The sequence below is a fragment of the Petaurus breviceps genome, unplaced genomic scaffold (genome assembly GCF_028583685.1).
Source record: "Petaurus breviceps papuanus isolate PSGF00001 unplaced genomic scaffold, PetGlider_PUasm1.0 189, whole genome shotgun sequence".
Classification (NCBI taxonomy): domain Eukaryota; kingdom Metazoa; phylum Chordata; class Mammalia; order Diprotodontia; family Petauridae; genus Petaurus; species Petaurus breviceps.
The window spans coordinates 30,028,200-30,052,605 of record NW_027185809.1 but is presented as its reverse complement, the minus strand read 5'-3'; the positions used below and the strand labels follow the sequence as shown (position 1 = coordinate 30,052,605).

General features: G+C 39.2%; 1 long non-coding RNA gene across 1 annotated transcript in view; it reads right to left on the bottom strand.

Moving 5' to 3' along the window:
• Positions 1-865: 865 nt before the first annotated feature.
• LOC138164387 (uncharacterized) overlaps positions 866-24,406 on the bottom strand; it is a 72,372-nt gene continuing 48,831 nt past the window's right edge. Inside the window, exon 3 of the long non-coding RNA XR_011169043.1 lies at positions 866-1,626. This is a non-coding gene — a long non-coding RNA (uncharacterized lncRNA). The remainder of the gene's footprint in view (positions 1,627-24,406) is intronic.

The window sequence follows — 24,406 nt, the reverse complement described above, 5'->3', positions numbered from 1 at the left end:
GGCCAGTGCTCTATTCATATTCATATTCATGCCACCTAGCCGCCCCTGTGGGGTCAGTTTTATCCCCTAAGAGATAGAGATAAGATAGGGACCCAGGACAGCAAATGTTGTATCTCCAAATCTGAGGAAGCTGAGGCAGCCTCATGATCCAATCTCATTGGCAAAGGGAAAGGAGGCAGAAAGTGAGTTATAAGGAAGACAAAAAAAAAGGTTGAAACAGAGCAGGTCTCTTCATAACCAACTCAGTCAGTTTGTTTTTTCTTTATGTCCCGGCTTATAGAATCATAGCATTATAGAAATGTAGAAATGGTTGTTTGTTGGTTTTGTTCAGTCATTTCAGAACTGACTCTTCAGTACTTCCCCCATTGGAGGGTTTTCTTGGCAAAGATACTGGAGTGGTTTGCCATTTCCTTTTTACAGATGAGAAAACTGAGGCAAACAGGGTTAAGTGACTTGTTCAGGATCACACAGCTAGTGTCTGAGACTAGATTTGAACTCAGGAAGATGAGTCTTTGTGACTCCAGGCCTGGTGCTCTGTGCGCTATGGTGCCACCTACCTGCCCATGTAGAACTGGAACTTAGATTTGGAAAGGACCTTAAATATCAGCAACTCTTCTATTTTATAGAAGAGTAAATTGATTGCAGAGAGATTGAGTGATCTGCCCAAGGTTACCCTGTTACAATTAGGAGTACACCCATAGCCTTTGGCTTCAAACTTAATGCTCTTTCTACTGTACCACATCAAGCCACATAACTCACAAATCAGTCAACAAGTATTTGTTAAACACCTATTGTATCCCAGGTCTGGTGCTATGTTCTGAGCATACGAAGACAAAAATGAAACAATACTCAAAAGCTTATATTTTATAGGAGAAGACAACGTATGAACATTTAAATACAGTTGATAAAAAATGAATACAAGGTAATCTTCATGGGGAGGCACTAGCTACTGGGGTGAACAGAAAAGGCCTCATGTAGGAAAAGGTGTGAGCTAAACTTTGAAGATAACCAGGAACTCTATGAGACAGAAGTAAGGAATATAGGGTATTCCAGGCTCCAGGGACATCTTATGCAAAGACATGAAGAAAGGGGATGAGATGTCCTGTGTGAGGAACGGCAAGAATGACAGTTTGGTTAGACCGAAGCATAAGAAAAGGGGAATAATGTATGATAATGAGTAAATGAAGCATATTTTAGTTGCTTACTATACACTGTGCTAAAAGCACTGGGGACAGTATCAGCTCTCAAGGAGCCTACATTCTAATAGGGGAGAGAACACCCACAAAGGTTTCAGAAGCAAATCAGATGGAAGTCCCATGGTCCTTACGGTGCATCGGCAAAGCAGATAAGAATGCCTCTAATGCCATTTCCATTAATAAAATCACATCAGTTTCTGTGTTGAACCATTGAGCAGTGTCAATGACTTTGGTGACAAGAATTTTCTCTTCTGGATCTTCTTTAGATGTGGCTATTACACCCACAGGGGCAGTTTCTAGGCTGCATTTCCGCAGGCATTGCTTCCCAAAATGATGGATTTAGGTACTGAGCTAGAAGCATTGCTATTCCAAAAGCTCCTAGGTCCAAGGTCGTGGACTGTTTCTCTCAGAGTCTGAGGGAAGATGATGGCTGTGGTGAGTGAAAAATTAAATGACTGAGGAAACAAAAGTTAGACCTTCTGAGCGTATCAATTTATTAAGCAATGCATTGACAGTGCCCAACAAATGAGAGCAGACCTCCTCAGATTAGATCTAGACTCCTATACAGGGAGAGACATTATAAATTAAACATTTACACATTAACAATTAATCAAATAAAACCAATCAATTAAAAGGAAAAAATGAAACATTAAGTAATTTGATTTCTGATTTGATGAAAGATTAGGGGCTTTCCAAGTTGGGGGGGAGAGAGCCTTCCAAGCTCTAGAATAATTCCCTAAATTCAGAAAAAGAGGTGTCCCATCCCACCCACCAAGTGTCTGAAAACAATCAAAAGAACATGGAAACAATAACTGATTAATCAGTAAGGAGGATATACAACTGTGAGAAAACTCCTGCATAAGTCTTTGGACCTGAATGAATTTCTGGTTGGCATAATTTAGATCATTAAGGGTCTCTAAGCAGCAGGTAGAGTTGGTCCAGTTTCCTGGTCATGCATAGTTAAGTTCAAACAATGAAATAAGGTTTTCTTCCAATTCCCACAATTGAACAAAGTAAGGGAACTGAGCTAGCTCCAGAACTGAGTCACAAAATAGAGTCAGTGTGGTTCACCCAATTCCCACCACTTCTTGCTGTCCTAATCTCCTCCATTCCCTTGATTTCCTCATGGCCAAGGTAGTGGTATTTCAACTTGCTTGGCACATGCCTCCTATCTCTCCCTCAGGGTGCCCTAATGCTTCAGTTAGGCTGACATGCTTGCCCTTTGAGTGGCAGCAGGTTGGCAGTTGGTGGAGATGACTAGCCTCTTCTTTTCTGTCATTGCCTCCATGGATGCTAAGTGTTAGAGCTAGGCTAGAAGCAAGACTAGTGGTCCAGGAGATGTAGCCACTCTCAGGACTCCTATGTTTATATGTTTTTCATGTGGCAATTGGTCAGCAGTTGTTGCTGGTGGTGACAAGGAAAGTGGCTCCCTTCTCTACAATGTTTTCTCTCCTCAGAGATTGATTTGGGGGTTGGGCTGGAAACAGGTTTGGGGGATACCGTTATTCCAAAATCTCTTGAGCTCACGGTTGTATTAGCAAGCACCTTAGCATACCCAGAATGGTCTGCTAGCACAGTGTATCAGCAATGCCATATTCACAATGCCTATAGAGATTACAAATATGCTGCTATAATTATCCATTACAAAATACATCATGTTTGCCATATGAGGAAATAAACTAGAAAATTTATTAAGATACCAAAAGACTGAGTCCCAAAACCAGAAAGTGAAAGCCATCAGAGTAGTTATGATATTGGCACAGGTAGATAAAGTAGAAAGCACCCACATTTTCAAGCCTTTAAAACAGAACAGGCTACCTCAGGCAAAGGTCCTCCTCTCCCCACACACAGCAACCACCCAGCGTCCTGGAAGCACGCTCCCAGCAGCTCCGGCCCCTGGCAGTCCTCAGCAGGAGTCCTTAGCAGAAAGTCCTTAGCAGTCATAACTCAAAAAGGGCTTCGCGCTGCCACTGCCTCTGCTGCTGCCGCCGTCACCACCACCGCCAGCCAACGCAAGAACGCTAGCTTGGCTTCCGCTTCCTCTTGCTCCGCCCCTTCCTGCTACATCAGCAAGTCCAACGGGGCATGGAAGATCTTTAAATCCCATAACCCTTACATTCGGCCCCAAGATCTTTCATGTCCCTTACTTGACAAAAATACAGTAGGAATAACTGGTGTCAACAAAATTTCACAACAATATAACAAGAATAGCACACAATAAACACAGAAAACCATATTTTAGGGTGGCGCTTGAGCACAAGCTCCCCATCATTCCCCCCACCCCGAACAAATGGGGCCCCAAAATCTTGTGGTAAGGGGTGAAGATCTCTTCTTCTATGGCTACTTGCTGCTGAAATCGGATGTAGAGCTGTCCCTGTCCTAAGGGGTCCCATTTGAGAGGTCAGTTCTTAATATGCTTGATGCCAGGTCCAAGGGTGACACATCACAGTTGCAGACAGGGGGTGACATCCAGCTTAAGCTATCAGGCATCTACAGATGGAGGGTACCAAGCCTGTGGAAACAAATCTAACAAACAAGGTGAACAAACAAAAAATCAAGAAAAAGCAAAGAGACAATAACCAGACTATCGTAGCCTCATTCACGGTAGAATAAATGAGTTAAGGGTACAATTTTGTAATCATCTTCTCCAGAATAAACAATAGTTACAGTGTTATCCCTCCCATATGCTATAATCTCTGCAGCCTTTGGAAGATCATCTGGCTTCCGTTTTACCCATACTTTAGCTCCTGATTTTATTCTATCAGTAGAACCAAATCCTTCAGTTCCTGTGACAGTTATTTTGGAAGGAGGGTCAGTTTTTACAAGTGGCATTGTTTTACAAGGAACAATAATCACTTGAACTATCCTATCATTCTTGTGAATCTGTATGGGCCTTTCACTTAAATTCTGGAATGTTACAACAATTTCTCCTTGATGATTAGAATCTATTACTCCAGCCAATACATGTATTCCTTGAGCTGCTAATCCTGATTTGGGTAAAATCTGTCCAAAGTGATTTTTAGGGATTCTTATGCATATCCCAGTGGAGATTTTTCTTATTTCTTTTCTGTCCAACCAAAAGTCCTCTAAACAATGTAAATCATACCCCATTGAACCAGGTGGTCCTGGGTACGGTGCTGGGACATCTGGCCTCAAGGTCCAATACTCAATAATTGGGATCTTGTGTGTTTGTTGTTTTCTAATTTGCAGATTGGGGGTCATCATTCTGGCTAGAGGTGTACTTCCTCCCAATGGTCTATTATTCAAATTACGCAAAGCCATGAACAAATTATCCTTCCAATGTTGATATGAATTATTGGAACTTAACTTCCTCAATTGTCCTTTCAGTAATCCATTCATTCTTTCAATCAACCCAGATGCTTCTGGATAATATGGAATATGATATATCCATTCTATATTGTTTAGTATACAATACTTCTTCATTTCATTGCCTTTGAAATGTGACCCGTTGTCACTTTGAATATGCATTGGGGTTCCATAATATAGGCTTATGAGATCTAGAGTTTTACAAGTGTTTTTCTGGGTTGCATTCTTATAAGGACAAGCTACTAGTACACCTGAATAGGTATCAACACATACCCAACATATAAATCTGCATCCTTTATCCAGTGGTAGTGGACCAATATAATCTATTTGCCAGATTTGGGCTGGGACTTTTCCTCTTGCTATCTCTCCAGTTATTACCCAAGGAACAGTTCGCTCCTTTTCCAATTGACATATATGACAGTCTTCTGCTATCTGTTTTAACAGGGAATGAGAGATACTAATACCTCGATCTTGTGCCCACTGGTGTGTGGCCTGGACCCCCAAATGGCCTGCTGTTTGGTGGACCCATTTTGCTAATACCGGATCATCAGTTGTTGTCAAAGTAGGGACAATATGTTCAGTAGCAATCTTTGCCAGTCGATCAGCATGAGCATTGTACTCACGTTCTGGTGTGGTGGGGGCCACGTGAGCATCTACATGAAAAACTGACAAGTCAGTGACCAAAGACATGTTCCAGATATCTTCCCATAATTCTTTGCCCCAGACTTGTTTCCCATGAATTTCCCAATTTTCATTTTTCCACATGGGCATCCATGTAGCTAACCCATTAGCTACCGCCCATGAATCAGTGAATATATGACACTGTCCTCCTTGTTCTATTTTTATGGCTTGATATACTGCCATAAGTTCAGCATATTGGCTACTTGCACCTATCCCAGTACTTTCCAAAGTCCTTCTAGTACATGGGTTATAGGCCACTGCTTTCCAATGTCTTTTTTGCCCCAAATATTTTGCTGTCCCATCAGTAAACCATGCATGTCTCTTTTGTTCCTCAGTTAATACATCATATCCCTCATTCCACTTTACAGTGGACTTTACCAACTGTTGCTTTGGCTCAGGGGGTGTGTCATTCCTCTCAATTTCTATGTTTGCTACAGATTCATGTAGAGCAGAGACTCCGCTTTTGCCTGTTTTCGCTCTATTTTGAATATACCACTTCCATTTGATTATACTAGCCTCTTGGGCATGTCCAATTCTGTGAGAAGCTGGGGTACTCATTACCCAGATCATAATTGGGATTCCAGGTCTTAATATCACTTCATGGCCCAGAGTCAGTTGTTCAGTCTCCACCAAAGCCCAATATGCAGCTAACAACTGCTTTTCAAAAGGTGTATACTGGACTCCAGATGAAGGGAGTTTCCTACACCAAAATCCCAAAGGTACATTTCGGCTTTGTTGTTTTTGCCATAAGCTCCAGTTTGCATAATCATCTTGTACAGTCACTTGCAATTCCACTGGACCATTTTGCATGGGCCACAAATCTAGGGCCAATTGTATGGCAGCCTTGGCTTCTTCAAAAGCTTTACTCTGCTCAAGTCCCCAATCGAATTCATATTTCTTCCGTGTGACTCTATATAAAGGTTTTAAAATCTGTCCCAAATGTGGAATGTGGTGCCTCCAGTATCCAAACAATCCTATGAACTTTTGGGCCTCCTTCTTATTGGTAGGGGTAGGAAAATCCTGAATCTTTTGTCGGGCTTGAGGAAGAATCTCCCTTAGCCCCTTGTTCCATTGTATACCCAAAAATTTCACATTTTGAGCTGGTCCTTGAACCTTTGCAGGGTTAATTTCCCACCCTTTACTTTTCATATGCTCAATTAGAAGGGTCAAACTCCTTTCCACTACTTTTGCATCTTTTCCCTGTATCATGATATCATCAATGTAGTGGGTAAGCTGTACACCAGGTAGCTTTAATTCATCCAACTGTTCAGCCACAATCCTGTGACAAATAGTGGGGCTATGTATGTACCCTTGTGGCAAGCGGGTGAAAGTATATTGTCTACCCTGCCAAGTGAAAGCGAAGTGGTCCCATTGTTTAGGGTCTATTGGGATGGTGAAGAAGGCATTTGCCAAGTCAATAACTGCATACCAAGTCCCATCATATTTCTGGATCCTTTCTATTAAGGTGATGGTATCTGGAACAGCAGCATACAAAGAAGGAGTCACCTTATTCAACTGTCTATAATCCACAGTCATTCTCCATGTCCCATCTGATTTTCTTACTGGCCAGACAGGATTATTCCATCTTGTGGTTGTAGGGACCAACACTCCTGCTTCAACATATTCCTTTATAGTAGTGGTAATTTCATCTTGCCCACCTGGCACACGATACTGTTTTAAAGTAATTACTTCAGAAGGTTCAGGTAAAGTGATTGGGTCCATTTTTAGTTTTCCCACTAAAACTGTATTAATTCCTATCTTCCTCACAGCAAATTGGTATCTCCCTTCAGGTAAATTCAGTGTCATGCCTCTCAATACATCTATCCCAATGATGTATTCAGGAATGGGTACAACAACCACAGTATATTCTTTCTTAGGTAACTGCCCAATTTTCATTGTTATTTTAACCTGTCTGGCTGATATTTCAGCACCTCCTAGACCCGTGATGGTAATAGGAGTTCCATGTTTAAACTTATCAGGGTTTCCATAGATAAGTGTGGCCTCAGCCCCAGTATCAATCAGTGCCCTAGTCACAGTAGTTGATCCATTCTTCCAATAGATTGTTAAACCAATATGGGGTCTGCAATCTCTTCTGCATATTTCTTTTATCTGGGCTGGGGCTTGGCCTATCTCCTATTCCCCCTGAAGGTGGGGCAAACTTGGATACAAAGATTCAGATTCAGAAATACCTGCAGGGGTGGTTCCTGCTTAAAACCCCAAAGCCTCATCAGTAGGGTAAAACTAACCTGTCTCACAACGGTCTAATGTGATAGTAATGGAATGTGGAGATTCCCCTGTATTGAGCTTGGTTTTCAAATTGATTGTATTAAAACCCAGAGCTTGTTAATCCCACCTGTGGGATGGACTTGTTGATGTGAAAAGAAAGTCCTGAACTGGGAGGAGCTGCTGACGTAGATTTGGAGAGACACTAGAGAGAGGCGGAAGATCTTTTTTTTGGAAGCAGCACCTCGTAGAGAGAGAGAGAGACTAAGAGAATTGCTGGTGGCCGCTTTGAATTGCCCTGGACTTTTGAGACCTGCCCCCTGAGCTGCCAAGGACTGAGGAGACATGGCTGTTTTGCTGGTACTTTGTCTGTCTGTTTTGATGTTATTTTGCCAGATTTGTCCACTGGTGAAAGACTGTCCTTTTGTTGAAGAAGTCCTGGAACCTGGCTGTTCGCTAAGAAGGCCTGAGACTGTCCTGCAGACAGAGAGTGAATACTGCCCACTGGTGAGGGACAGTACTGTTGTTGCAGGGGTCTGGAGACTGTCCTGCAGACAGAGTGAATACTGTCCACTGGTGAGGGACAGTGCTGTTGTTGCAGGGGTCTGGGAGCCTTTCTGTTGGTTCAGAAGCCCTGAAGAAGGATTTTCTTGTTGTATGTTTACAGAAATCCTGGGAGAGGGCTTTGCTAATGTGTTCAGGGGTTCTAGGACTGTTCTACAGACAGAGGATAAATTCATGAAGGGACTGGCAATGTATCTTATGGCCTTGCTAAGCCTTGTCTCCCCAGGAACTAAGATTGCTGAGAACTTGCCTCGTGTCAAGATGAAGAAAAGACCTCCATTTGGGTATTAAGTGCTGTGTTTAAACTTGATGTAACTCTGGGGTAGATTCAATTGTGATCCTAGGGGTGGGGAACTTTTGACCTTATTGTGCTCTGTGATTGACAAATGAAGGTACTTCACCTATGTTTGGAAAATAATCTCCATTTGAGAAGAGGGGTTTTGTGGTGGACCAAATGAAGGTATAGCCTAGGGGTGGAGTAGTATTTAGAACTGGGACTTTGGAATTGATTGAATGATTGGAAAGTCCTGGGGTGGGGTAGTCCTTGGAGATTATTTAATCACACTTAGTAAATGCTGTATTTTGAATGATGTCATGTTTTGATCTTCTCTGTTCTGGGTTTGTTACTGAATAAAATAGAGAGCACCTATGCTGGTATTTTGAACCTGGGAAGTTGCCTTCTTTTGGCATTGCATTACACACAGGTTCTTTGATTTGCTTTTTTTAAAGGAAAGGCAACTTTTCAAGGGGTCAGCAATCTACATTAATCACATTTACTAGTTCAGGGGAAAGGTCAGCACCCTGAAAGTGGAGAAAATACAGAGAAAATACAAGCAGAGAAATTAGCACAAAGACAGGGCTCCAGTTGTCTGAGTAAAGCAATATTGCTATACACTTTATATACATCACTGGATTGAGGGAGCACAGAAATATGAGCCGTCGGGGGGCTCTGAACATATGGCTACTCAGAGTCTCAACCAGAAAATCAAAATATCCTTCTCATGAGTGAACCCCCAAAGCAAAATACCAACCTTGCAGAATATATAACAAAGACTTGGCCCCTGATTGGCTCAGAGTCAGAAAGTACAAAACCTACATGACTCAGCAAAGCTGTGAATTATCAGGGTTCAAAGGAAATCAATCCTTCAGATATTTACAATTTAGCCTGAGTCTGGGAAACTGAACTCCAATAAGAAGAAAAAAACAACAAAAATCCCACCTCACTTGTGCTTACAAGGGTCATGGACTGTCTTCACCAGGATCTGAAAAAATATAGTGGTCAAGGTGGAAGCGGTAGTTTGACTTGCCTGTGTAGCAGCAAGCACCCCAAGCGTCCTCAGGGTTTGCTGCCACCACAGGTTCTTGGATCTGCTTTGATAAAGGAAAGCAACTCAAAATGGGTTAACAAGCTTACTTTAATCAGTCAGACATATATAGTTTACCTTGTTCAGGGGAAAAAGGTCAGCACCCCGAACTTCAAAGTATACATGCAGAATTATCAAGACAGAAACAGATCAAGTAGACAGCTTTCCAAACTGTCCAGCCATTACATCCATACCCAATCAACATCTGGGTTTCAACATCTGGGTTTTTCAAAGCCGGGGGGCTCCAGACAACGGCTTCCCAGAATCCATATCAAATCACAAAACACTTCTCAAAGTGAGCCCCAAAATAAAGCTACACATCAGGGCTTATATAGCCTTCTCCTGGCTCAGAAAATGTAACAACCTTATTGACCCACTGGCCAATCAAGAAGTATTTACTGAAAAACAAGCCTCCTACCCCAGGCTCCAGGTGCACTTTAGCCTAGGGGCAGGGAAGATCTTTAAATTTACATTCCCATTACAGCCTGGCACATGCAGTCTCCAATCTGTCCTTCAGGGAATAACAAGGCTAGAAATGCAGGTTGGAGCCAGGTTGTGAAAGCTAAACAAATACATTAAGCAAAATTGACCATGAAGGTGGATCCAGGGGAGAGGTTGTCCTCTGCTCTTGACATCAAAAAATTAAAAAGCTAATTACGAGACCCTGGCTTGCCCACACTACACTGTGCAATACAAGAAGAGTTCTTATTTCTTATATCTTCTTTCCCGTATTGGCTGTACCTTCACCCATTTATTTCCCTTGGCTGACAGGTCAAGGCAAGGAAGTTGGAATACCCTTTGCTCCCCATTGCCACTTCCAATTCCTCTTCCCCCTACCACCATCACTTAGTAACCTCTCCCTTAAGGTCTATGCTATTTATATCTACCATCCAATCAAGATCTTGCTAGCAGCTCTCTACACATCTCTGGTTACTCCCTTTCCTTCCTCAATGAGTTTGGTACCTGGCTCACAATTTTTTCTCTCCTCCTCAACTTTTTCCCTCATGCCAGGGAACTTCAACATATATATCGACTTTCCATCAAACACTCTAACCACTCAGCTCCTCATCTCACTCACTTCCCATGACTCCAACCTACATTAGCCACACACAATGATAGTCCTACCCTTGATTTTACCCATCACCCATAATTGCACCATCACCATGTTTGAGAATTCCAAAATCTTATCTAACCATTATCTATTGGCTTTCTACCTCTTTCTGTGCCTTCCCTAATCAAACACTAATCAAAATCTAATCTTTGTCTACACTGTAAACTCTAATTCCTAGACCTAGTTCATTCCTAGGCCATCTCTCTTGCACTAGACACTTGTCCTGTTTTCCCCATGTTGACCCTATAGTGAGTCTGGTCAACCCTACACCATCCTTTTCTCTGTAGACCCTGGCCCCTTTACTGATTTTCCCTCAGCCAAGCCTCAGCCTTGGACAATTCCCATCATCTATGACTTTTACTCCTATATGTGTACTACTAAATGAAAGTGGAGAAAATCATGTAACACCCCTATTCTGACTTGGTCCACTATAAATTTGTGCTATCCAAATTCAACTGGGCCCTCAGTGCCACTAGGCAATCTTTCTACATCTCCCTTTTCAACTCACTATCCTACTGTCCACAGCAGCTCTTCCAAATATTTCCATCTTTCCTCAAACCTTCCCAGGCTTTCCTTCTCCCACATCTTTTCCCTGATGACCTGGCCTCATATTTAACAGAAAAAAATTGAGGCCACAACTCTGAGCTCCCTCTTCTCTTCTCTTCCTCATCTCATATTCCTCATATGCCTTCTACCACTATCTCTTCCTTCATCCCTTTCTCATAAGAAAAGGAGGCCTTATTCCTTACCAAGATCCACTCCTTCACCTGCTCAAGGGACCCCATACTATCCTGTAAATTTCCCCCTGTCATCCTCACTCTATCATTTACCTCCAATTTCTCCTTATTGACTAGTTCTTTCCCTGTGTAGCAGCAAGCACCCCAAGCGTCCTCAGGGTTTGCAGCTACCACAGGTTCTTGGATCTGCTTTGTTAAAGGAAAGCAACTCAAGATGGGTTAACAAGCTTACTTTAATCAGTCAGACATATATCGTTTACCTTGTTCAGGTGAAAAGGTCAGCACCCTGAGCCTCAAAGTATACAGGCATAATTATCAAGACAGAAACATCAAGTAGACAGATTTCCAAACTGTCCAACCATTACATCCATACCCAGTCAACATCTGGGTTTCCACATTCTGGGTTTTTCAAAGCCGGGGGACTCTCAACAACGGCTTCCCAGAATTCAGATCAAATCACAGAACACTTCTCAAAGTGAGTCCCAAAACAAAGCTCCCCAGCAGGGCTTATATAGCCTTCTCCTGGCTCAGAGGATGTAACAACCTTATTGACTCACTGGCCAATCAAGAAGTATCTACTGAAAAACAAGCCTCCCCCACCCCAGGCTTCAGGTGCACATTAGCCTAGGGGCAGGGAAGATCTTTAAAATTTACATTCTTATTACACCCTGCTGCCTACAAACATGCTTATGTCTCCTCCATCCTCAAAAAACCTTCACTTAATCCTTCCATCTTCTCTATCATCCTATATCTCTCCTGCCCTTTGTAGCCAAAGTCCTTGAAAAGACCATACTACAACAGGTGCCTCCACTTACTTTCCTTTCATTCATTTCTTAGCCACTTACAAAATGACTTTCAACCCCATCATTTCATCAAAGCTGCTCTCTTCAGAGTTAGCAATTAATTTTCAAATCCAGTGTTCTTTCCTCAATCTTCATTCTTCTTGACCTCTCTGCAGCCTTTGAAACTGTGGAGAGTCTTCTTGAAGCTCTTTTCTCTAGGTTTTTTGGAACACTGCATTTCCTGGTTCTCCTCCTATCTATCAGACTGCTCTTTCTTAGTCTCTTTTGCTGGATCCTCATCCAGGTCATACCCTCCTAACCATAGATATAGCACAGGGGTATTTCCCGTTCCCTCTTCTTTCCTTTTTTACTACTTCACTTGGTAGTGAAGCTCCCACGGATTTAATTATCATATCTATGAGAATCTGACAATTCTCAAATCTACTTATCCTGACATAACCTTTCTGCTGACCTCTAATCTTACATCACTGATTACCTTTCAAAGACATCTCAGTAGACATCTTAAACTTAACATACCCCAAACTGAACTTATCTTTCTCCCCAAACTCTCCCCCACCCCACTGTCTTCCTTATTACAATCAAAGGTATTACCCTTCTCCCCAGTATCTCAGACCCTAAACTTAGGTGTCACCCTCAACTTTTCATCATCTCTCACCTTCCATATCCAATCTGTTACTAAGGCCCATTGACTTCACCTTTGCAACATCTCTAAAATATGCTCCCTTCTCTCCTCTGATATCCCCACCATCCTGGGCTAGGCCCTCATCAACTCATATTAATACTATTGCAATAGCCTGCTGGTGGGTCTGCCTACCTCAAGTCTTTCTACACTCCAATTCATCCTCAATTCAGTCACCAAAATTATTTTTCCTAAAGTAAAGATCTGACCATGTCACCCCTCCCTACTCAATAAGACCTCTCTGTACCTCCCTATGACCTCCAGGGTCAAATATGATATACTTTATTTGATGTTTGAAGCCCTTGGTAACCTACCCCCCCCCAAACCTTTCTGAGCTTCTTACACCTTTCTCCCTGCCACACACATACTCTTCAAACCAGTGACATTGGCCTTCTTTGTTGTTCCAGGAACAAGATACTCAATCTCTTGGCTCCTAGCATCTTCTCTGGCTGTCCCCCACATCTGGCATGTTCTCTCTCATCATCTTCACCTCCTGGCTTCTCCAATTTCATTCAAGTCCCAACTAAAATCCCATCTTCTACAGGAAGCATTCACTAACCCTTCTTAATTCTAGTGCCTTCCCTCTTATAATTATTTTAAATTTTTCTTGTGTATAGCTTATTTGTATGTATTTGTTTGCTTGTCATCTCCCTTATTAGACTGTGAGCTCCTCAAGGGCAGAGACTCACAGTCTCTTTTTATACTCCAGCACTTAGCACAATGCCTGGCATATAGTAGGTGCTTAAAAAATGCTTATTGACAGACTATATTCTGAGATTTCTCATCCTGCCTCTCATAAATAATTTATGTTTTCTATAGTCAGTGGCTGTCAGGGTTTTTACACATTGGGGATACCCAGACTGTCATGATTACTCTCAGTAACTTTTTCTCATTACTCTAAGGACACCTTCCCTGCCTACCAGAATTGACTAAGAACTAGAAGACAGGCAGTAGAAACAGCAAGGATCTTGGAGTTAAGCTCTTTCTATGAAACTCACTGATGCTTTGTGGTAGCAAAGGCTTTGGTCAGGGAGTATTAAACAAACCGTGGTGTATAAATAACATATGTAAAACATCATTGTACTACCTATCAGTCTGATTAATGCAAAAATGAACCCCTGAAGTTGTCACATTATTTGGATTCACACTGTATATTTCCATTGGACTAGAAAAAGTTACCACATTTTATGTGATTTTAACTTTAAATAGTGCATATTCAAATACTTATGACACTTTCAGTGAATTCATTATTTGTACTAATTTGGAGCTAGCCATATGGGGCATGCAGAGAAATAAGGGAAGACTGATATAAGGTAAAGTAAGCCTTACTAGGAAAAAAATACATAATGACCACAATGATGTAATTGAAAAGGACAATAAAATCAAACTGAAAATTGTGTAATTATAATGACCAGACTTAGTCCTGGTAAAGAGACGAGAAAATGTGCTTTCCTTTCTTCATTGGAGTGGTGGAGGATTATAGGTCTGAAGTGCTGAATACCATATCATAAATGGTTTATGTGCTGTATGGTTTCGTTGAATTTTTAAAAAATCTTTATTAAAAGGGAAGGATCATGGGCAGTGGGTAGAAAGGAGTATAATTGGAAATGAATGTGATATTAAAAAATCAAAGACATAGATAGACTTTAAAACACTCATTGGTTCTTTGTTTGTTGTCTTTTTGGAGGGGGGCAGGCAGGGCAATTGGGGTTAAGTGACTTGCCCGAGGTCACACAGCTAGTAAGTGTTAAGTGTCTGAGTCTGGATTTGAACTCAGGTCCTCCTGACTCCAGGGCTGGTGCTCTATTCACTACACCACCTAGCTGCCCCAATTGGTGCTTTTCAAATATGAATTTGACCAATGACAAGAGTGCAATATTTTTGTATCAACTTTCTAATAATATATGTGGGCAGTAAGGGATAAGGAGGTATCTCATATAGCCATTTAGATTTCCTCCTACACAAAGTAACACTCCTGTAACATTTTCCTAGTACATTTTTGCACTTTTCCATTTCACAAAAGATAGGGTCTGCCACCCCTGGAAAAACTGATTTGCTTTTTGGCATCATGAGAATTAGGCCATCATATTCTCAGATAATCCTTTTACTCTGCTTTTCCACAATTCAAGTCACATTTTACATTTTGGTCAGATATCTTCAAATGTATGCTCTTGAATACATAGTTGTTTTTTTTTTATTTTTATTTCTTTACTTTTTGGAGGGCAATTGGCTTGTGACTTGCCCAAGGTCACACAGCTAGTAAGTGTTAAGTGTCTAAGGCTGGATTTGAACTAGGGTCCTACTGACTCCAGAGCCGGTGCTCCAGGGCACTGCGCCACCTAGCCGCCCTTTGAATACATAATTTTAAAAATTAAATGTGTATTTGGACATGTAGGTTTAATTTTGATGTAGGTTTAAAGGTTTAATTCTAAATGAAAATTATTCAATATTATTAACCAGTTTAAAAAGTGAGTTTTTGCCAGCCCTGTTCCTGGAACATAACAGTTCCACAACTACCACATGCAACAATAATCACTATCTGAGTATCAGCAACAACTTTGTGTTGGTTGCAGCTAGAAGGTTTCATCAAATTCTTATTTTTTAATTAATTTTTACCATGAACAATTAAAATCCCATGTCCTCTCCTCCTCAGCTTTGGCATTCTCAGGTCAAGGGGAATATTTTTGACAAGTCTAATTTTATAAATATGGCTTAAGCCTCCATTCAGTGCAGCATCTCTATTCACAGACCAGGGAGCAACTACAAATCAAATAGTAAAGTATTTTTCATTAAGAGCAGATAGCAAAATAACTTTCAGAAAAATGAGAATTGAAAACATTCTCAGTTTCCTCCTCTATCTTCTACAATGGGGTTGTACCTCTTATAGGTAGGTATCCATGGAGAAGTAATAACAGATAATAGATGGGGCTAGGAAACTCTTTGTAGGGGAAGAAAAGGGATGAGAAATGTGTCTCTCATTTCCCACATACTTCCAGGTTGGTCTTAGTAATCAGATATGTATAGATGTTCCTTCAGTGTAATCATCTGCCTCAAAGGCTTATAGACTCACCTATATGGCTCCTCTTCCTTGTACTGACCAAAATCTGTCTTTTGAGTCATGGCAGGGGCAGGTGCACCCCAAAACACTTCTCCATAGCTACCTTCTTAACTCCCTTGTCTCTCCTCCTCCTTTTGTTTTTCTTCCTTTCTTCTCTTCTCCTTTTCTTTTTTCAGAGGGGGAAAGCAAGGCAATTGAAGTTAAGTGACTTGCCCAAGGTCACACATCTAGTGTGTCGAGTGTCCGAGGCCAAATTTGAACTCAAGTCTCCCTGACTCCAGGATTGGTGCTCTATTCACTGCACCACCTAGCTGCCTCTCATTTATACATTCTTGATCAGTTTTTCTTCATAGTTCTTTATTTGTGTAAGTTAAATACTAGTGCTGAGTGTCACTTGATAAATATTCTCAACCTACCAAAAGTTGCCATAAAGGGGGAAGGGGGGAATTCCGGAAAAGCATCAGCAAAGATACCATAATGAGTAGTCTTCTTTCCCTCTTTGTTTCAGATAGGCCCACATATGCATATATATGTACGTGTGTGTGTATATATGCATACAAAAATGCACATATAGTCATATGCGTATGTATATATATACATATATATACATCTTGTCTATTTGTCTAGAAGAAATTCCTTTGATTCTCATGGGGTTCTTAGTTATTCCCTACTTATTATTTCTCCCGCTTATCATTTTGACTTGGCTAAGGAATATAATGTCAGAGTATCTGGAAAAAGGTTTGTGATCTTCTAAAGAAGAAATCATTATTCTGCTGCTTTTGCGTTCCATGTCCCATGTTAAATGCTGGATGTATCTTCTGTTTTTATCCTGACTTACCAGCTCCTGAATTTTTATCACTGGAGCTGACATCAAACTTGAGATAAGGATTAATGGCTACTAATTTCTTTATATAACATAGAAATGAACAGTAGCCAGGGAAAGGGCTTACTGGTAGAAATAGTTAGAATTAGAAATTAGAGTTAGAAATAGTTGAATTAGAAATAATTCAACCTCTGTGAAAGTGCTTCTAGCAACAGCAGCATGAATGGGTTCCCCTTCTTACTCTCTTTGCTCCTCATAGGGAGGAGGGCAAAATTCTTTCCTAGAAATATTTCAGTTAAAGAGGCAATATCTTTCCCAACATTAGGGCAAAGAGTGAAGTTCATCTCACCCAGTCATAGCTCAGGCTTCATCCTTCTAGCATAGCAAAGGCTCTGTTTGCAATTTCTGCAGCAGAGATTCTGAAGGTCAACTGTCAGGGTCTTTACAGAAAAGGACAGGAGAGAACAGATGTATAGTTCTGTAAAGTCCCCATGGCATTTATATATAGGATGACCCAGAAGATGACTCATTGAACTGGATATTTCTCTCTGTCTCTGTGTGTGTGTGTGTGTGTGTGTGTGTGTATGTCTCTCTCTCTTTCTCTCTTCTTCCTCCTTTCCTCTCTCTCCCTTGCATCTACCCTTTAAATTTATTGAAAACACACTCAGAAAATCCCAAGTTTCATGATACCAGGGGCTAATGGAATCCTGGAAAAGCATTTCCATCTCAATGGCTGTTCTGAAACAGGACCAGATTCTGACATAGGGATACATTTGTGGAGTGTGGCAGCCTGATCCTGGTCCCGTTTGTTTATCCATATCCTCCTTAGAGAAATTCAATTTTACTTCTTCAAAGAATTCCATGACCACCAGGCATAACAGCATCAACAAAAATTTAACGTTGAAAAATCAATGCAACTAACTAACTTGCTTAGTAACTATTTACTATTATAGATTTAGAGTTGGAAAGGTCCTCATTAAATCCAGTCCCCTCATTCTTTTTTCCCAGATGACCCACAGAAATTAAAAGATTGGCCTTAGGTCACACACTGGCAAACCTGGGACTTGAGCAAGTATTCCTCATACAAACCCCATGTTTTTTTCCCACTGTATCATATGGTCTTTGTATTTCAATATATAAGATGTCATCAAAAAATTTCTATCCTTTCCTCTAACTTTTCATAAGAATTTTTTTAATATAAATTGATTTTCATTCCCTGGAAAGATTTCTAAACTGATGCAAAGTGAAGTTAGCAGAACCAGGAAAACAATGTACACAATAATAGCAATATTATAATAGTAATCAATTGTAATAATACAAACTGTAATAATAATCAGACTTAGCAACCCTGATCAATACACTGATCCATGACAATTCCAAAGGACTCATGATGGAAAATGCTATACACTTCCATATATAGAACTGATAGATTCTGCGTGCAGATTGAATCTTTTTTCTCTTTATTTTTCTTGTTTCTTTCTTTCTTTTTTATAATATGCCTAATGTGGAGATATGTTTTGCATGACTTCATATGTATAATGGATATTGTACTATAATGGATATAGCCTTCTCAATAGGTAGGGCAGGAGTGGAGTGAGGGAGAAAATTTGGAACTGAAACTAAAAATTAAATTGATTAAAAAATTAAAATGAAATTCATCTTTCCTTTTACATTATTTTCTTGTGATGGTTTGATAAAAACTGGAGAAGATAAAAAGAAAGAGAGTAGAGAGGCCCTTTTTCTGAATGTAACTTTTAACATTTACCTTGTGAAGAAGATGAAGAGAATTCTTGCAAAGGGACCATTTGTTGTCCCAAATGAACTGGTGTGGATCGTGTTCTTAGAACTGAAAAGTTACTTGACATTTTATTGAAGATTACAACTCTAGTTGTGATTGTTCTCCCAGCTAAAATATTATAAGTAATTATATATTTCTTTGCTGTATTATTGATGTCATTGTTAAGAAGGTTTATATTCAGTAACTTTAATAATTAATTTTGGGAAATTAATGGATTATGTGTATGTGTACACATACACATATATATGGATGAAAGTTTTCCCGTTTATTAAATAAATAACATTTTATGAACTGGTGGGAATTCTGAACTTAGTTGATTGAGAGATATGTTGAAATTGTATTAATTAGTGAAGAAACATATAAACATACTTTGGATTCTCCTAGCATTCATGATGATGTTACTATAAATATTTACATACTCTTCTATTCATTAAAATTATGCTTCAATACTCTTTTCTTTCTTTTCTTCTTTGTTTTTTTTTCAAGCATTCCTCTTGTAAGTTCTCTCCCTGAATTTCCCCATCAAATACAAAAAGTAAAACACAATCCTTGTAACAAGTAAGTATAGTCAAGGAAGATAAATCCACATATTTACCATGTTCAAAATATATGTTTCATTCTGTGCCTTAAATCAATAACCTCTTTGTCAGGAGATGGGTAGCATGTTTCATCATCAGTGCTCTAGAGTCAGGGTTGGTTGCATTGATCAGAATTGTTAAGTCTTTCAAAGTTGTTTTGTTTTACATTGTTGTTATTACATAAATTGTACTTCCCATTCTGCTTACTTTCCTCTGTATCTAGTCATACCAGTCTTCTCAGGTTTCTCTGAAACAGTTTCTTTAGTCATTTCTTATAGCACAATAATATTCTATTATGTTTTTGCGCAATAATTGTCTAGTCATCCCCAGTTGATGGATACCTCCTTAGTTTCCAGTCCTTTGTCACCTCCATAGTATTTTAGATATGAAAATAATGTGTCAGGTAATCAATGACGTATATTGAGTAACCACAGTGATGCCCATCAACTGGAGAATGGCTGGACAAATTATGCTACATGAATGTAATGTATTATTATTCTGTAAGAAATGAAGAAAGAGATGGTTAAAAAAAACAACCCTGGAAAGATCTATATGAACTGATAGAGACTTAAGTGAGTATAACCAGGAGAACAATTTTTATAGTAACAACATTATAAAGAGAAACAACTGTGAATACTTAAGAATATTAATCAATGCAATAAACAATCATGATTTCAAAGAACTAGTGAAAAAACATGCTGTGTACCTCCTGACAGGGAAGAAATGAACTCAAGGTATATAATGAGATATATATTTTCATACATGACCAATGTGGTGATTTATCTTGTCAACTATGTAATATGATATAAGGGTTTTATTTTTTTTTTCTTTCAATTGGGAAATTTTGGGAGGAAGGAGATAACAATCGGAGATACTATATTTTTTTTTAAAAAGAGGATCATTTTTTTAAAAGAAGGTTATTAAAACATTTCTTAAAAACACATAGAAGAAAACCGAATGAAAGCCAATAGGAAACAAACAAGCAGGATGGCTTACATGCTTAAAAAGAAAATAAAGCTCTTCATGTACAATCCTCTTTTCTGCTTTGTATATAGAAATACTCATCTTATTTTGGTTATTTTAGTTCATTATAATTTTTTTTAAAGAATAAAAGTGTAGTGTGTGTGTGTGTGTGTGTGTGTGTGTAAAATGAGGGGTATAGTATGAGTAACATCCTAACTGGGCCCCATGCAAATTAGGTTGCTTTTTCCTTAAAAGGCATTGAGACTATCCTCAAGATTTGATTGGCTCAAGGGACTAAAAACTCAGACTGTTGATATCATTTCCTGATTACTTGAGTACAAAGCAGTCATTAAGAACTGCAGGACTTCTTTTAAACTTGGCTAGTGGAAAATGATGAGAGACTCAGGGAAGGGACCTTAGTTCAGCTAAATCAATTTGAGGTGTATGCGATTTTTCTCTGTTAAAGATTCTTCAATAACTGTTGAGTGATCTACAAATTTCTCATTTTGTTTCAGTATTGAAATAAATCTACCAGGAGATTGGTCTGAGGAAGACCCCGCAAAGAATAAGAGATTGGACTACAAGCACCTCTGAGGTGCTTTCCAGTTTCAAAACTATGAAATTTCTATGATTCCTTCCAGCTCTAAATCTATGAACCTATGACAATGGTCTATGATATTGTTTGGGGGAAGTCATAGGATTTAGAAGTGGCAGGATCTTAGAGGTTATTCTTAATCCCTCATTTTACAAATGAGGAAACCAAGACCCAAAGAAGTAAAAGTAACTTGACTTACCCATGGTCACATAAGTACTAAGTGGAAGAGCAAGGGTTAAAGTCCTCTGACTCTAAATCCAATGAGATTTCCTTTATATCAGTAGCCTCGTTTGAAAAAAAAATTTTATGACTCCATCAAAAAGAAACAGAATAAGGATTCCAGCATGTTGGGTCAACAAGGATGCTGGAATTAAACCAACTTTCCCATACTCCCTACTGTTCCTGTCTGCACTAAATCAAAATCCTTAGAAATTCATTCAGATGGAAAATAAAATATAATGATTTGGTTTACTTGGGACTCATGAATTAAATAAGTGCAAAACTGAAGGTATTGTTGACAAAATGAAATGAGAACAACTTTCCCATTTGGAAAATATTAACATGCATGCAAAACCAAATGGAGCAGACATTAGTTGGAGGAGTCTTAATTGACTAATTGAGCCTCCAAAGAACAAAGAAAAATGAAAACAGACTCTTACTATGAACATTCTTTGTTGTTGTTCTTTTTTTCATTAGAGTGAAAAATGTCTAAGCTGCAAAGTTTTGGCAGCAAATGTCTTTGGTTATGGCTACGCCAAATTCTGGAAGCCACAGGAACAATTAGCAACAGACAAAGAAAAGTGCATTTGATCACTGGATTTGTGGTGAGGTGATAGTGCAGCAAACAATGACAAACAGAAACTAAAATTGGATTTTATTTGCATTCTTTCTTCCTGGCAAGAGTACAAGTAGGACTGGCTATGTTCTAAGTCATAAAACTTCCAAATAATTTTCAGAAAAGTTGTCACATCCCTCTCATTTTATAGAGGAGAAAATTCAGACTCAGAAAGGGTAAGGGACTTGCTCAAGGTCACACAAGGTTACAGACAAAATATGAACTCCGGCCATCTGATTCAAAATCCAATGGTCTTTCCACTACACTATGCTGCCCCGACAATGCACAGAGTATTTTTATTTTAATGGGATTGGATCGTGAAATAAATTATTTAACATAATTTTTCTCTTTAAAACATTTTTATTGATATGTTTTGTTTTTATATCACCTTCATTTACACATATATGCCTTTCCACTCTCCTACATGGAGGGACACCCCCCCATAACAAAGAATGAAAAAGAAAGAATAAAAAAAAGACCATTTCAGCAAAATTAACCCATGTTTTGACTGAGGCTGTTATACATGTAATTTTTTACACCTGTTGTACTCCCAACTATCCAGAAGGAATTAAGGTGCCTCTCTTCTTTGGGGCCCTGTTTGATCGTGATAATTAGCCTATAACATACATTACTTTTTTGCTTTGATAACCATGAAGTATCACTTAAAGATATGAAGGTCTGATTAGCAGCTGTTGTTAAGCTGTTCCATCCTGATGTTGTTGGATACACGTAGTGTGGAAGATATCCTACCAAACAAACCTGTATGGGAACCTATTGCCCAAGATAAGTTGGTAGGTCATAGAAGGTGGTTGCAGATGGGAAGAACCAAAATGTCTTGTCCTGTACACACTTTAGGACTGAATCATCTCTAGCGAGCAAGTTGTCCTAGAATGCATAGGTATGGGACTGTGTATTTCTTTGGAGGTATTGGATTATGGAACCCATTAATATTATAAAAGCACAGAGCCTCAGAGTAAAGTATCTCTGAAATTATCTAAGCTCAAGAACTCTGATGAGTGTAAAAACCCTAATGATTTCAGAAGGCTAATGTTGAAGACTGTCACCAGCTGACAGCAAGGCCATGGCCTTGTATGATGAAACATATACTTTTAGATACAATCAATGTGTGAATTTTTGTTTTGCTTGACTCTACTTATTTGTTACAAGGCAGAGCTTCTATTTTGTGGAGAAAAGAGTTATAAGGTGGTGACAATGATGAAAATAAAGTGAAGAAAAAATGGAAGAGAGTCAAAGAAACATCAAAAAACACAGAAGGAGGTAGAAGGAAGTTCCAGGATATTTTTTCAATCTATGATATTAAATTTCATATATACACATAGCTTGCTTAATATATACACATATATGTATATGTGCATATACATATTATATACATACACATATCTGCATACGTGCATATACACATTATATATTAAATATATAAATCTATGTGTATACATTTGCATGTATTATAATGAATAAATGTATGTATCTATTGTGTATATGTTATTGGTTATCTAATATATGCATATCCATATATTTGCTTTTTGTAGAAAAATACTTTGTATTCTTTTTGGAGGGGGGGGAGGCAGGGCAGTTAGGGTTAAGTGACTTGCCCAAGGTCACACAGCTAGTAAGTGTTAAGTGTCTGAGGCTGGATTTGAACTCAGGTCCTCCTGACTCCAGGACCAGTGCTCTATTCATTACACCACCTAGCTGCCTCAAGTATGTATTTTCTTAGAAACAGCCTCAGATTTGCCTTCCTAAGACATAAACTATACAGTGAGCTTTCTGTTGGTTTGTTTTTAATAATTTTCAGCCTCCTGTGTCTGGCATGTTCTCTATCACCATGACTCCTCATAATAGTTATAACAATGTCAACACCATAATTAGATGATACATATTCCTAATTTTTATTTTTTTAATGTTATTTGTTATTTTTAAAATACACAATTCAGTATCTTTCATTTAATTATTTTGCCTATTACAATAAATAGTGATTCATTTAGGGATTGAAACTTAAAAGTAGACCATTGCTCTTAGAGTAAGTATTCGCAACTCTCACTATTTCTCTTCATCTGACAAGGATTTAGCTTTCTTAGGAAAGGGTGTCATTGGGGCAGCTAGATGGCACAGTGAATAGAGCAATGGCGCTGGAGTCAGGAGGACCTGAGTTCAAATCTGACCTCAGACACAATACAAAAACTAGCCCTGTGACCAAGGCAAGTCCCTTAACCCCAATTGCCCTACCTCCCCCCCTCCAAAAAACAAAAACCGAACAAACAGAAAAATGAAAAAAAGGAAAGGGTGTCATCTATTTGTAATGTGCTTTGGTTTTCTTTTGTTCTCACTTGGGGGATGCAGAAGGGTAAAAAAGCAGATTCTGGTTAATTAAGGCAAATAACATTTAAAAATAAGGAATATGTGTCATCTAATTATGGTGTTGACATTGTTATAACTATTATGAGGAGTCATAATGATAGAGAACATGATAGACACAGGAGGCTGAAAATTATTAAAAACGAACAAACCAACAGAAAGCTCATTGTATAGTTTATGTCTTAGGAAGGCAAATCTGAGGCTGTTTCTAAGAAAATACATACTTGGGGCAGCTAGGTGGCACAGTGAATAGAGCAACAGCCCTGGAGTCAGGAGGACCTGAGTTCAAATCCAAACTCAGACAGTTCTTAGTTTTTGACCCTGGGCAAGTCACATTTAACCTTTTTTTTACCTCAGTTTCCTCATCCGTAAAAAGAGGATAATAATAGTACCTACTTCCCCAGGGTTGTTGTGAGGATCAAATGAAATCATATTTGTAAAGCACTTTACTAATCTTAAAGAGTTATGTGATGCTAGCTATTATTGTTATTATTATTAGGAAGTAGTACCTCATTGGTGTCTCTGAGGCTGATACATAGATGTGCAGAAAATAGTTATGACAAAATACCAAACTAGTGCACTATGGACTAATCACATCTCATCCTATAACTACATCTCCCAGATTAGTAAGGCTGTGCATTCTGATGAGACTGAAGGAGACTACACACACACACACACACACACACACACACACA